Below are 16,068 nucleotides of genomic sequence, written 5' to 3' on the forward strand. Positions count from 1 at the left end.
TGAGGGGAACGCAAAGGCTGTGTACCTGGGGCCTGAGCTGCGTCCCTGGATCATCCTCCTCATCCTCCCACTGTGGCCTCACCTACAGCTGCAGTCCATCTCGTCTCACACTCAAATACTGTACACACTTACTGTAAAAGTCTGTTGAAATTTGTGATTTTTCTTTTAGTGCATAATTAGAATTTAATGTAATCACTCTCTGCTACTTTAAGGGCTTTTATTTAAGACTTGATGGTTTTGATATTTCTCCTGATTACTGTAATTTAGTTTAAATAAATATATTTGGTTATTTTTAACTTAATGCCTGTGGACAGCATGTGTGTCCATTTGTCGATTGCCTTAGACAATAACTTTGTCTCATCCCTGACATGAACAAAACTACATTTATTTTTACAGTTATATATTTATATTTCTAAATATTTAAGTGCATGTTATGGAGTAAATCATACTTTCAAAATTATACATTTTTTCAATTTACACTATTTAATTGTCAATTTACACAGTTTTGCCTATTGCTGGTTCTTTTTAGATCATGTTAATATGAATAATAATAATTAAAAAAAAGTATTATTAAATTTTTTTTGGGATAAAAGTGTCTGCAAAATGAATAATGTAACGTGTGGGTGTGTGTGTGTGTGTGAGAGAGAGAGAGAGTGTGTGTGTGTATATATATGTGTGTATGTATATATGTATATATATAGCCATTTGGTCCTAAAGTGAAACAAATTGAAATACCACTGATTTAAATAATCTTACAAATTTAACAAAAATATGAGTTATTTTAAGCTTTCCGGCTCATTTGCATTGTAGACTTTCATTATAAATATACACTATGAAAGAAATCTCTTATGCTAACCAAGGCTGCATTTATTTGTTCAAAAATACAGTAAAAACAGTAATATTCTGAAATAATAGTATTACAATTTAAAATAACTGTTTTCTATTTGGATATAATTTAAAATGTAATTTTTTTACTGTGACACAAAACAGAATTTTCAGCATCATTACTCTAATCTTCAGTGTTTTTCAGGATTCTTTGATGAATAGAAAGTTAAAAAAATAGCATTTATTTGAAATAATCTTTTGTAACATTATGTCTTAACAGTCACTTTTGATGCATCTAATCATCCTTAATGAAAGTATTAATTTCTTTCAAAAGAAAAATCTTTAGAAACTTTAGACCTGTGGTTTTTGCGATTGTCTGTAGTAATTTCCAGCATGCTTTTCATAAAAATGTAAATTCAGTCATTTAAGTGTGAGATTCTTAACGAACGATCTTCACAAACAATGAAAGTTATACCGGTTTGCAAAAACATAAGGGCGAGTAAATAATAAGAGATCTTCCAGTTTTGTGTGAACTGTCCCTTTAAGAGGAAAGTTTTTATGCTGTAATTCACTCACTCATGACCTCACTTCCTGTCATAGCTCTTGTCACATGTCAGCTCTGTGAGTTTGTTCCCTCCTATCTCATCAGTGTAATCACATTGATGCTTGTTATTCCGGCCTCTCTCAGCAGGGCCGTCTCGTTCTTTGATGGAGGCTGCAGATATGGAGCTGGAACCCGTGGTTTCAGTCACCCCTACCGACAGCCCCAACTGCGACCATCAGAGACCGACTGCGGTCAGGAACCGTGGGGTGTCAGCGCCCTCCTGCCCAGCCTGTTATCCCCCACACCCACCCCCTCCTGGGCATCTCTCTGCCCTCGCGAATACCCTCTCGCCCGCTTTTGATCAACCCCAATTCCGGCTGCTCCTGCGATGCTGCTTGGGTAATGGTTGCGGCCGGTTGCCAGGGTGTGCTGCTATAGAGGGGGGTAGGATGGACTACATTTGGTCATTTGGACTTCAAGGCTGGACGTACCACTGACTCTATGCTTTAATTAGAGGCTAGCATAATAATTGTTTGCTCAAGACTGTAAAAGAGCCCGTTGAGAGGTGGGCCAGTGCTGGCTGTGTGTATCCTGCTTAAAATGCCCTGCATGTAGAGGTGGTAGCGGTCAGGGAGGTCTCTAACTGCTTTATATTTATTAAAATTCGGAATAATCTAAGCAATAAGAGGTAATGTACAGTCAGACGGTCATTATTGTAAAATAAACCCCACCAGGGTGATCAGGATCCCAACTTGAAGGAGATTTTGCCATAATGACCGACTGGTGGACTGTACATTATCTGGCTTATTACACTACTGCTTCACAAAAAACAAATAAATGGACATGAAATATTGATTTCAGTTGAATTAATTTTATTATTTGAGAAGATTATTTTGAATCTAGCTATCTAGCTATCTATCTAGCTATCTACTGTATCTCTTACACTCCTATATATTATACTCTTTATTTCTGCTTTAAAAACTTCCAAAAAGCTTTGTCACATAGACAATGATTGTAAGTGCATTACTGAACCCGCAATTTATCTGAATTACAAATCGATCTCTAATTAGACATCACAGCTTTTTTTATTCCTTTAAAATGCAGTTTTAAAAAGGTGAAATATTTTCTGTAACTTTACCATCACCAAATCGAATTTCTAAATGGAAATGACTATTTTCAAGCAGCTTTCTCAAACACTTCCCTCCTCTGCTATTATTTATGAGAAAAATCACATACTTGTGTGCATGTGATTTCCACTTCTCTTTTGAGCTTGTTTTTCTCATTCAGTAAGAATTTGTAGTGCTTTGTCGCAAACCGAAAGAGCATAATATAGAACCAAAATCGTATTTGTGTCTCTCATGACCCTGGAGAAAGTGTTGGATGGTTCAGAGGAGGTCAGGCTAATATCTGTGTGCTGTAATGAAATATTGATAATCAATGATGTGGCTGACAAATGGATGGGTTACCGGGACGACCGTGCAATGACACCAGCCCCATGGCCTAGTGAAGATGAGCTCGGTTTAATCTGGATGCAGCCAATGAAAATGGTGTGAAATGCTCTTAAAGGTGGCCCCCTAAATGTGGGATTATCCCATCACAGGAGTGACAGAGATTAGAATTAATTCCATTACAGACATAATCCTAACAGCTCTGCTTTCCGAGAGACACAGAGAGAGGGAATTGGATAGACACATGTATGTGTACAGATCTGGAATAGGTCAAGGATCGTAACTCACCAGAAGCCCAAACATGGGCAGTTTGACCCTGGATTGAAAGCGCATCGATGACCCGGGCCTCATGAAAGACTGGAGTGGAGCACAAATACTGCCTGAGCTGCTGAAGGTGATTGAAGATGAGTGTGACACAGATAAGGAGTTAAACGCTCGGCGTGTGTGAGTGTGTCCTCAGTAATAGTCCTGATAAGTGGATGTGTACGGTGTCGGCTCTCCAGGGAGTAAACTCACTCAGATATACATCCATTAAAGAACACAACAGTGAGAGGCGGCCAAGACTATTGCTTTAAACTGGATTTCCATAAACAACCTGATGTGTTGTAGCGCTGGTAATTGGATATACAGTTCTATCTCCCTATCTATCTATGATGTAATTATTCAAATAATATTGTAGTCATACTGTCTGTTGATTTGAACGGTCTTTAGATGGTATTCAACTACCATTTAATTTAAAATTTAAAAAATAATTTAATATATGGTTTTAAGGGCTAAGCACAGAAGATGTTGATCTTATTGATTGATTGATTAATAATTTTTTCAAATACCCCATCTACACTAAGTTGACTTTAGATCAGTGGTTTTACGTTGGTACAACGTTCAAAGGCCTCTTATATAGACATTTACTGTTATGACAAAGCTGTTTGTTTTCAAACTTCTTTTTACAGAAACGAAGAAAACAATTAAGTAAAAAAATTATAAGTAGCTACAAATAAAATAATTAAATTCCATAAATCCAAGAACTTTTATGACCAATGAATTTGATATTTCCAGTAAGATAAGTTTTGTAATTTCCTTTATTTTATTTTTTTTTTATTTTTAAGCAAATAGCACTTTGGCAATTTTCTGTTTGCTAAAATATTTTAGAGCTTGACATAATTAGAAAAATTCTGTTCATTATAGAAATTTCCATGACTTTTAATATTCTCTCATATACAGTATCAACGATTTCTAAGATCATGGGAATCTTAGTTCTTATATTGTTGACAGAATTAATAAAATTAAGAAATTTGTCTTGATTTAAGTCTTATTTTATATTTTTATATTTAAGTCTTTTTTATTAATCTTGAGGCCCTCTTGGTCCTGGTCCCCTGGTTGCTGTAGATCAAACTACTTAAACAGTATTGAATGGATGTTTAAGTTTTAGCGAAAATAAGTGCAATTAAGTTTAATTAAAACAGCAACGGCAAAACCATTGATGTGATCCCTATCTAAAGAAATTGGCCACCCTCTTCTTAATTTTGTCATGTAATATCATTTCATCTATTTTTCAGTTGGCACAAGATGACATTTAGCAATTTGACAGCATTCAATGTAGGCCCTGTTTTCAATACTTTGTGTTATCTAGAATGTAATACATACTTTTCTGAGATTGAGGAGGTGTCTAAACTTGTCATTGCTCGATATTGTTAAAAGTTCCCCATTACTGAACAGTTTTTTGTCCTTTGCTGAAGCGTTTTTAAAGTTCTGCATCCAGTATCTGACTGATAAAGCTCTGCTGTGTTTATTCCCCAAAGTTAGACCACAAAACTCATGTCAGATCCACACTGCTAATCTGATAGTCCCAAAAAGACCTGCCATTATCACAATAAATGTTTTGCTTTCCTCAAGTTCAATTCCTCCCAAAACAAACTCGTAAAATACATTTATTCCACACATACATAAAAGTATTTCCTCAGTGCTGCTAGGCTTTAAGATTGGAGGGAGAGAGGAAAAAAAGGATTTATGGGGCATTTTGAAGTTTTATCTTAACAAGTTTCACACGTTGTTCTCTCCTGAGGACCATCTTCAATGTCTGTAATGCTGCAAAATACCCCAATTTGATGCTGTTAAGCACAACTTCCTCCATGTATCATAACTTTTAAATACGAGATGATGTTTTTTCTATGTGAATGCATATCTGGTCAATCATCAAACATCTCACCACAAACAAAAAACAAAAAAAAATAAAAAAAAATTAAATCTTAGCCAGGACATTTGGAGAAAAAGGTGGACCGAAGGTCAGTAAAGTGCTAAATGCTGTTTCTGAGTCTCCTGACATTCCCAGGGCACCTGTGCCGATGGGACGTAGTCTTTCCCGTCTCCTGGCCTCCTCCTGTTCTGATGCGATGAGGCAAACTTGACTACTTTTAAGAGTAGTTTCAGAGGGGCTGGAGCGAGCCTGTTAGCCTTCGGAAGATATACACATCTGGCAAAGTGAGAGCAAATTTCTCTGCTCTTTCTCCTGGTGAACAGAAATGTCCGATATTTGATCAAGAGGCCAGCCGGCACGCCGGCCCACTCAAACGCTAAACGTTGTCAAATGAGACTGAGCGGAAAATCCGCATCCCAGAGGTCCTCTCCGCTCGCTGAAACATCTCAGAGCAAACCAAATCAGAGTCCAGTAAATGCTGAACATACCTACTTTTAAGTGATGTATTGCAGCGTTTTGCCATTTTGAGGGTTTTACTGGAAATCATCAGGAGACTACTCACTTTTCTTTTCTCATGACTGCTTTTTCCACTCATCACCTCTTTTTATCTTTTCTCTTTTTGCACAAATGCAAGAGTTTGGTAACCAGTTAAAAATGAGACAATGGAAACTTCAGTTAACTCAGAACTTAATTTTTCATTCAAGTCCCCCTGCAATCACTAATTTTATCCCTTTAAACTAATTTTTGATCATCAGAATGACATTTTTAACCTTTTGAATATGCAAATTAGTCCCCACCTCTTCTCAATCACACCAGCTCAGACTACTTGCTCCACTTTCACTCGGTTAGTTGAACTGCATTTTCCTCATGAAGTTTATAAGAAGGATATTTCAAACTCTAAACTCTGATTGGATGAGTATTTAATGCAGACAAACATCTGATAAGCACATTAGTTGTACTCTGTATTAAGCTGGCAATTTTCTAAATTGCTTAGCAGTTGTCTACATTGTAAAAAATACATCAACATTAAAAAAATAAATAAAAAAATAAAAAAATAAATAAAAAAAATGAAATTTGCAGTGAAAAAACAGCTGTGGTTGCTAGATTTTAAATTTATCACAATATCACATTTTATGCTTTATGGAATAAGCAGAAATTTGTAAAAAATGTGTATTTCATAAACTGATATATTAACTGATATATTGGTAAAATAATGTCATGCACACCAATATAAAACACCACCGTGGTAGCACACAACACTAAAATAATGCAATTAACATTGATTTTAAATCGTTAGATGTTACATAAAACTATGATTACATAAAACTATAAAAAGCCCATTTCCACAACAGAAGTAAAAAAATAATAATAGTAATAAAATAAAATGTGTAATTGTGATAATTTTCTGAGGAAAAAGGTCAGAATTGCGAGGTATAAATGCACAATTCTGAGGAAAAAGATGTTTATTTTATATAAAAAAATAATAATTTGTGAATTGTGAGGGGAAAAGTCAGAAAGGTTTTTTATTTTTTTTTTTTATTTATTTTTTTTATATATATATATCCCGTGGCGGGAACAGATCCTAATGCATGTGACTTATGAGGAAAGAATAAACCATTATTTAGACCATTATTTATTATTTAGAAAGAAAATAAAAAGAGCATTTACGCAGAGGATTCTAGCAATGTCTTTTTCTTTTCTTTTTTTTTTTGCTTCCAAAATTTCATTTTACTGTAAAATTACACGAAATAACCCATTATATTATTACAGTTTTTATTTTTTTACAGCATATAGTAAGGGAGTTTAATGTTAACCAATTAACAGGTTTTTACAGTAGCATGTTTTTAGTCTTTTACCATTAAAATGATACATTTTTACATTGTGTTGTTGTGTTCATTTTATAAACGCTGCTAAATGTTGAGTTTGCAACAACACAAATGACTTGTTATAGATCAGCATTGCTGTTCTTCACTACAATTCTGTGTTCTGAAGAAAAAAAAGTCTGTCTTCTAACACACTTTTGTAATGTGTTTGTAGATTGATTTGATTTTAGAAATTGCATTTCTCCTGATGCTCAATTGTCTCAGCGTCTGTGACAGTATGTGCCTTGTTCCTAGCACTGCACTACAATCCAGTGTGAAGATTTGTGTCCACTGTGATGTGCTCAGTCGTCTTAGCTGTTGCCTTCAGCATTCACACACAGTGCTTAGAAATCTGTAGATCTAAATAAAACAATTAAAATCTCTATTTCTGGAGGTCAGACTAAATATTAAATGAGCTGTTTTATATTATTTTTATAAGGTTTGTATTTTTTTCAATCCTGCTACCAGAACATGATATATACATATATATGTATGAAATTGTTAGTAAATTTCACTAATAATTATGAAGAAATTAAGAAAATGTATTCCAGCAATCTTTTTTTATGTATGCATTTATTTAGTTTAATTTTAGCTTGAACACATCAAAATGAAATAAAATGTTTATAAATTAAAATAAACAGTAAATGCTTATAAGTTATTAAATAACTTTTAGTGAACACACACACACACACACACACACACACACACACACACACACACACATATATATATATATATATATATATATATATATATATATACATGGTTGAGCATAATTGCATATTATTTATAGATTTTTTATATTTCATATATATATATATATATATATATATATATATATATATATATATATATATATATATATGTACACTCAGCTGCTTCAATGTTTTAATGCTATTTACTCTAATGATTTTTTTAATGGCACACAGAGTCTGCATTTTTTATTATTGTTATAAATATATTAAATATATTATTTATTACACACTCAAATGTTTATTATTATTAATATTATTATTATTATTATTATTATTATTGCATGCACAGCAGTCAAAATGCATGGCACATGCACAAAGCTACTTTTTTGAGTGTAAACATACAGTTCTTTGCACACAAAAAAGTTACGGGACACTGAAATGTGCTGTTTGTGGAAAATGCTCTATCCAGTTACCTCTTGACCCCTATGAGGACAAAAGCAATGAGACACACAAACTTTGTGAGTTATAGCTGTTTGTGCACTGTGAAACGGAAGTTTCCACCCCAGTAATTCCCGAATGGAGGGAAAAAAGGAAAAAGTGTTTGTGTAATTTTTCTTCTTTATGAGTTACAAAGTCATACACACATGCATCAAATGAAATAGCTTTTCACTGGCACTCAATAATGGACACAAAATCCTTCTTGCGGCTGCTGCGGGATTGATGTTGAACTCGCACTGGGACAGATGTCTTTGTCTGGTTTTGGGTGAATATATCTATTGTTTCCCATGCTGTCACATTTTTGCTTTTTCCACCTTTTTTTCTTTTTGGTAAGTGTTTATTTATGTTTTGAAGTTGTTTTGATTTCATTTTTTTTTCCCAGTCTCTGGGTGCTTTCTGATTGGTTTGAGACTTTGAGTCGGTTCCACCTAATCTGTGTTTCTGCTTGAAACCAAATGCTTGATTAGTGCCGTTCAGCTCTGCGTGGCCCTGTGTTGTTTGCGTAATTTGTAAAAAATGAAATCCTGACCTCAAATCCTCCATTTAAAACATTGTATTGAGAATCGGAACCACTGATAGCATGGTTTTAGCTGGCCGCGGGATGGGTGTTTGATTTAATGAGGGTAACTAGGGAAGGTCATTTACAGATGCGTGAATCTTAAGTGTGTTTGTAGAGAAAGTAATTATCACTTCAGAGCAGGTGTTTGACTGTTATTGAAATATTTAAAGGGACAGTACATCTTGTATTGAGAGTGACTGGTACAATGTTTAAATGTTTAAACAATGTTTGGTGGAATATGGTTGGTCTGACTAGCTAGAAAGATTATACTGAGCAACACTGCTAACTTGCTAAGGGGTTTAAAGTTCCCAGCATTCATTGCAATATCATTTACTTATTGTTTTACTTTTTGTTGACTTTGTTCAATTCTTGTTGTCACATTTGTTAGTTGTCATATTCAGGCACATTTTACTTAATGTTTGTTGATTGTTACTTATATTGAGCTTTGTTTTAAATGTTGCGGTCCACGTGAATGTTATTAAAACTGTTAATTTATAATATGCTCTCTCTTTTAAAAGAAAATAGTTCAAAAACCACTTTAGATACACCGTTCAAAATTTTGGTGTTGCTGAGATTTTTTTTTTTTTTTTATATATAAATAAGGCTCTTATACTCACCAAGGCTGTATTTATTTGGTCAAAAATACAGTAAAAAATTTAATATTTTGAAATATCATTACAATTTAAAATAACTGCTTTCTATTTCAGTGTATTTTAAATTGTAATTCATTCCTGTAATTGGAAACATCTCTTATAATCATCGTAATATTATTATTAATGTTGAAAATTATTGCTTAATATTTTTGTAGAAACCATGAATTTTTTCAGGATTCTTTGATGAATAGAAAGAAACAAGAACAACATTTAATTGAAATAGAAATCTTTCATCACATTAAAGATATATTTAATGTCACTTTTGATCAAAGTTTGGATAGTGCACTTTCATGCCTATTTTAAAAAATGGGGGGTGACAGTGAAGGGGTTAATGTGTCCTTGCTGAATAAAATTATGAATTTCTTTAAAACAATGTAATAATAAAAATCTTACTGACCCTAAACTCCTGAATGGTAGTGTAAGTCATTTGCATTTTATTTGTTTAATTATTTATTGGTTGGTAGGTAGGTAAAAGATATATTGTCTTTATTCAATCACTAAATGCTGAAATAGTTACAATTGTTGTGAGAATTCAAAAATCTTACTGCATCTATTTTTTTTTTTTCATTGCAGTGGAGAAGCCAACACAAACATTAAAAAAAAAAAAAAACATAAAAACTTTCACCATGCCATATTAATCATATATTTTCATTGTACATGTGTTTTATGCCAAACCTCACTTTAGGTAGCAAAGCATTTTTAAGGACTGAGAGAGAAAAATCCAGTCCAGGTTAAGATGTGGAACATGCAAATTCCCCCTTCCTCTCACATGATAATGCTCCCTCTATCCTGAAACAAAAAGGGGGCAGAATGAAAAAGTGGGGTTGTAGCATACATTATATGGGCTATATCATTTTTTTTTACCCTCTCCACCCCTTTCCACAAACCCCTCTTTTTACATTGCATTCCTGAAACATAACTTGCAGAAACTTTCTGCTTGCGTGGTGGATTTTCATTTTAGATGTTGCCAACTCAAGGGCATTTGGACCAATCGATATCTGTCTGTCTTCTGGCACACACAAAGTTGGCCATTAGAAGTGAGCTTCTTATAGCAGGCTCAGCCAATACCATTAGCCCTAGCCTCAGGGCAGTTCTATCCAAGAGACAGGCAAGGCACCTGCCCCCCCTTCCCTCCCCCACCATTAAGCGTCTCCCATGGGACGTCATTTGGACATATCGGGCAAAGAGCAGTTCTTTATTCTTTCCCTCTTCAACACCCAGACTCTACCAAAAATCAATAAATCGGTTCTTTGCTTATTTTCAGAAACTTTGCTTCAATATAAGCAGGACTTACCTTCCAGCAACAAACTCACACGGGCCAGCAGGTCAGCAGGTCATTTTTTCTCTCTCTCTTCTCTCTCTCTCTCTCTCTCTCTCTCTCTCCTCTCTCTCTTCTCTCTCTCTCCTCTCTCTCTCTCTCTCTCTCTCTCTCTCTCTCTCTCTCTCTCGTACTCCCTCTTTCTTTTTTTGTTTTCTGTGATTCCCTCAAAGCCCCAATTTAAAAGCAAATAAACGGAGAAGCGCTTTGCTCTTCGTTTTGTTCGGCTGAGATTAAAAGCCTCCCCCTATAAGAATGGGATGCTCTCATCATTGACGTCGGTTCCCGCTCGCATCCGAGTCTGAGCATTTAACTAGCAGGATCTTAACGATTTGACTTCCCCAGCGTGTGAGCATGGGATCGGTCAGAATACAGCTCTCAATAGGTCAGTGGGGTGAAAGAACGAGGGGATGATTTGAAATGAATTCAGCTCTCAAAACTCATCACTGACTGACCCGGTCATGAGGCTTCAATTATATGTTTTGACCTGAACAACCTATGAGTTCAGCACTGTGACTGATAAACCATTCATACATTTCTAAGCATCCTGTTTTTAGTGAGTATTTCACTACAAGTACATTTATTTGTATTATCTATCTATCTATCTATCTATCTATCTATCTATCTATCTATCTATCTATCTATCTATCTATCTATCTATCTATCTATCTATCTATCTATCTATCTATCTATCTATCGTTATATCGTTCTATCGTTCTTTCGTTCTATCGTTCCATCGTTCTATCATTCTATCGTTCTAGCTATCATTCTATCTATCGTTCCATCATTCTATATATCGTTCCATCATTCGATTTAACGTTCTTTCTATCTATCGTTCTTTCAGTCAACCTATCTATCATTATATCGTTCTGTCTGTCATTCAATTGTTCTGTCTGTCTGTTGTTCAGTCATTCTGTCTGTCGTTCAGTTGTTCAATCGTTCAGTCGTTCTGTCTGTCTCATTCAGTCATTCTGTTTGTCATTCAGTCATTTTGTCTGTCATTTGGTCATTCTGTCTGTAATGCAATCATCACTCTGTCTGTCGTTCTGTCATTCAATCATTCTGTCATTCAGTCATTCTGTGTGTCATTCAGTCGTTCTTTCTGTCTGTCGTTCAGTCATTATGTCTGTCATTCAGTTGTTCATCCATTATTCTGTCTGTCATTCAATCATTCTGTCTGTCTGTTGTTCAGTCACTCTGTCTGTCATTCAGTTGTTCAATCGTTCTGTCTGTCATTCAGTCATTCTGTCATTCAATCGTTCTTTCCGTCTGTTGTTTAGTCATTATGTCTGTCATTCAATAGTTCAACCGTTATTCTGTCTGTCATTCAATCAATCATTCTGTCAGTCTGTTGTTCAGTCACTCTGTCTGTCATTCAGTCATTCTGTCTATCATTCAATCATTCTGTCTGTTGTTCAGTTGTTCTGTCTGCCTTTAAGTTGTTCTGTCCATCTGTAGTTCAATCGTTCTGTCTGTTGTTCCATTGTTCTGTCTGTCATTCGCTTGTTCTCTGTCTATTGTTTTGTCTGGCATTCAGTTATTCTGTCTATTGTTCAATCACTCTGTCTGTCATTCTATTAGTCTGTCATTCAGTTGTTTTATCGGTCGTTCAGTCATTCTGTCTGTTGTTCACACATTCTCTCTGATTATTGTTCTGTCTGTCTGTCATTCAGTTGTTCAGTCGTTCTGTCTGTTATTCAGTTGTTCTGTCCATCTGTCATTCAGTCATTCTGTCTGTTGTACATTCGTTCTGTCTGTCTGTTACTCAGTTGTTCTGTTTGTCTGTCATTGTCATTCTGACTGTCATTGAATCATTCTGATTGCCTTTCTTTCAGTCATTCTGTCTGTCATTCAGTTGTTCTGTCTGTCATTCAATTGTTCTGTCCGTCTGTCATTCAGTTGTTCTGTCTGTCATTTAATCATTCGGTTTTTCATTCACTCATTCTCTCTCTCATTCTGTCTGTCATTCAGTCATTAAGTCTGTTATTCAGTCATTCTTCCTGTCATTCAGTTGTTCTGTCCATCTTTCGTTCAATCGTTCTGTCTGTCATTCAGTTATTCTGTCTGTCCGTCTGTTTCTGAGTGTGTCTAACATTCCATAGGGAGAACATAAGAACACTGGTCTCATTTCACATCAGCATATATTTCAGTGCGTATGTGTGTGATGTGACAGCGCAATCTATCAGCGTTTGTGATCAAATTGCTGTGCACCTTATTGAAAGTGACAAGAGCTTTTATTCACTGTTGCTCCATTATTTACAGGCAAGTATACTTAATATCTAAGTATTACATCCATATGAGGAGGAAATATAACTCAGATTGATTGTATTATCCAGGGTGACAAATGGACATTTTGCATTCTGTCCACATCATGCATATCTTTATAATTTCATCTCTCTCTTCCTCTCTAGCGATGGTCTAATGCATGAAGATAGAGAGAGAGTGTGAATGTATTCAAAGCCAGTGAGCTTCCATTCATCTGATTTTTTCCAGTTCTGAATTTTACAGCCACTGCATTAAGAGCAGAACCACATAGAAAAAGTGTATGAATTACACTAGATGAAGAGTATCTGTCTGTCTATCATTCTAACATCTATCCATTCATCTATCCATCCTTCTGTCTCATTCTATCCTTCCATCCATTAATGGATCATCTAACCATCCATCCACCCATCCATCCATCCAGTCTGTCTGTCTGTCTGTCTGTCTGTCTGTCTGTCTATCTATCTATCTATCTATCTATCTATCTATCTATCTATCTATCTATCTATCTATCTATCTATCTATCTATCTATCTATCTATCTATCTATCTATCTATCTATCTATCTATCTATCTATCTATCTATTGATTGTTCTACAGTTCTATCCATCCATCTGTCCATCTGACTGCCTGTCTGTCAGTCAGTCAGTCAGTCAGTCAGTCAGTCTGTCTGATAGTCTGTCTGTCTGCCTGTCTATCTGTTAGAGAAAAACAGAGGAGAAATGACTCTGAATGGAGAAAAGGTTTGTTTTTAGAATTAGACATGAACCGGAGGAGAACGTGAGCGACAGTATGAGCTGGGAAAGACAAATAAAGATGGATAGTGAAAGTGCCATGTTTTGGACTAGTGCAGGGAAGAAAAAGCTGCAAGAAAGAGAGAATTTCTGCTGGCTAGAGGACGGGCAGGAGGCTGAGCATAAGCACAGTGGCCTGTATTGATCAGTTGTAATGAGCTCCAGAGGAGGAGAGGCTAATGGTGCGGCAGCTGTTGTGGACAGTGCAGGAGGGAGATCCGAGATCAGCCTCTGGGGTTCAGCTCCACTCGCCCTGGTCCCAGCCCTAAGGGCACACATGCACTTGAGACTGCATCGCTGCATCAAATGAACTAGACTGACGCTTCCCTCTCTCTCTCCCCCCTTATCTTTTTTCCTTCCTTTTGTCTTGTTTTTTTATTCTTGAAGATGGAGCAAAAGGGTTTTTCATGTTACTGGTCAGGCTGTGAGCTGCCGTGGACCATAATTGCATTTCTTTTGTCTTGCATTTGGGAACAATGGAGAATTTTGTCTTCAATTTAATTCTCAGGGTTCATTAAATTCATAAAGCATTGCAATTAATAGTAAACACATTAAAGTCTATAACACCCAATTTTATTTTTGTAAATAAAAGGATGCTTATTGTGCATGTGATTTAACAAACGTGTATTTAAAAAAAACTGCATATTTCCATTTCCATAAATGGAGAAGCGATTTGCTCTTCATTTTGTTCTGCTGATATTAAAAGGCTCCCCATATAAGAATGAACAATTACTTAAAACTTTAACTTCAGGTTGACTTTAAAATCAAAGAAATCAATTATTACATGCAAAATTAAATTAGAATGCAAAAATCACGTTTTAAATGCATTTAAATGCAAGGATCGTGTGACACTAAAGACTGGAAACAATTGAATGCAAAAAATAAAAATAAAGTAAAAATAAAAAGAAAATTGAACGCAAAAGTTATGAATGAGGTAGTGCATTCTGATGTCACACGCAAAATCAAAGCAAAATTGAATCACTAAATTTATTGTTTTCTCATAACCTATGAAATGTTTGAGCTGCTGACCAACACAGTCCTTCCAACATTAAAACACTCCCAATCCAGATAAATTAGCATTTTCAAAAATGACTGGTTTCAGGCTATGACATCATCATAAGGCTCCGCCTCCCCACTGCTACAATTACAAAATGCTTCCCCTTCACCTTGCAGTGCTGGCTATATTATCTCTGTCTCTCGTTTCTGAGGAGACTGTGTCCTTTAGTCGCTGTGGGGATGATGCGTCCGACGGGACTCTGTCCAGGACAGCTGGTTCAAAACCTCTGCTCCTCCTCAACAAGTGTCTGGGGATCTGTCATACCCTGAGAGAGGGACGGGCTCACTGTGATGTGCCCTGTGAGAGCTGGCCCCGAGTCCACCTTAATTAATACGCAATTATGCACTACATACGTGTGAGAGGGGAAGTGACCTGTGTCAAACAACACCGATTACTTTGGGAACTGTGGAGACAGATGCAGCGGGCTCTATATGTCCTGCAGTTAACTGCACTGTATGCTGACAAATCCTATATACTAAAGCAGTCAGTGCAGTGTCCTGTGTTGGAAGGACATTATTGTCTAAATTCTCTACATTTTTCTGTCCTACACCTGCTTTATGATGTGTCATCATCTTTAAGTATGCACTATGTAGGGTACGTTAACAGGGCCTTCAGAAGTTTGGAGTCTGTAAGAAAACAATACTTTAATCAAATAAGATTAAATAATAAGAAGAAAAGATTTCTATTCCAAATGAATGCTGTTCTTTTGAACTTTCTTTTCATCAAAGAATCCTGAAAAATAAAATGTATCACGGTTTCCACAAAAAATATTAAGCAACACTGATGATAATAACAATAATAATTGTTTCTTCTGAAGGATGTTACACTGAAGACTGTAGTAATGATGCTGAAAATTCAGCTTTGCATCACAGGAATAAATAGCATTTTTAAAAAAAAAAAAACATAAAACAAATATTAAAAACATTAAACATAATTAACAATATTACTGTATTTATCAAATAAATACCAAATAAATGCAGCCTTGTGACGCATAAGAGCCCAACTACAAACTTTTGAACAGTATGCTGCTTTTGTCATAATACATTAAAAAGATTTTTAAACAAGATTAAAGTAACACAAAACTCTGGACAGCAGTACAATTTTTTTTTTTTTTGCGTGTGCACTTTTTTTGGCCTCATCATTTGAGTCTCTAAATTAGATACATGCACTTTTAAAAATCAATTTGTCACACTGCAGAGCTATTAAGTTAACTACGAGAAGCTAAAAAGCTAAGTAAAATTCTAAAAAAACTTAATGCATAGTTGATGAACATTATTGGGATTAATTTGCTGTAGTACGTTATTTGTGGTTAATATTAATAGAAACATAACGAACACATAACGTCAGGACTCAGGACATG

General features: G+C 35.4%; 1 long non-coding RNA gene across 2 annotated transcripts in view; it reads left to right on the forward strand.

Annotated features, from left to right (window-relative positions):
- LOC122147051 overlaps positions 1 to 16,068 on the forward strand; it is a 71,298-nt gene that overhangs the window by 13,886 nt on the left and 41,344 nt on the right. The window lies entirely within an intron of this gene.

This window comes from Cyprinus carpio, chromosome A12, assembly GCF_018340385.1.
Source record: "Cyprinus carpio isolate SPL01 chromosome A12, ASM1834038v1, whole genome shotgun sequence".
Lineage (NCBI taxonomy): Eukaryota > Metazoa > Chordata > Actinopteri > Cypriniformes > Cyprinidae > Cyprinus > Cyprinus carpio.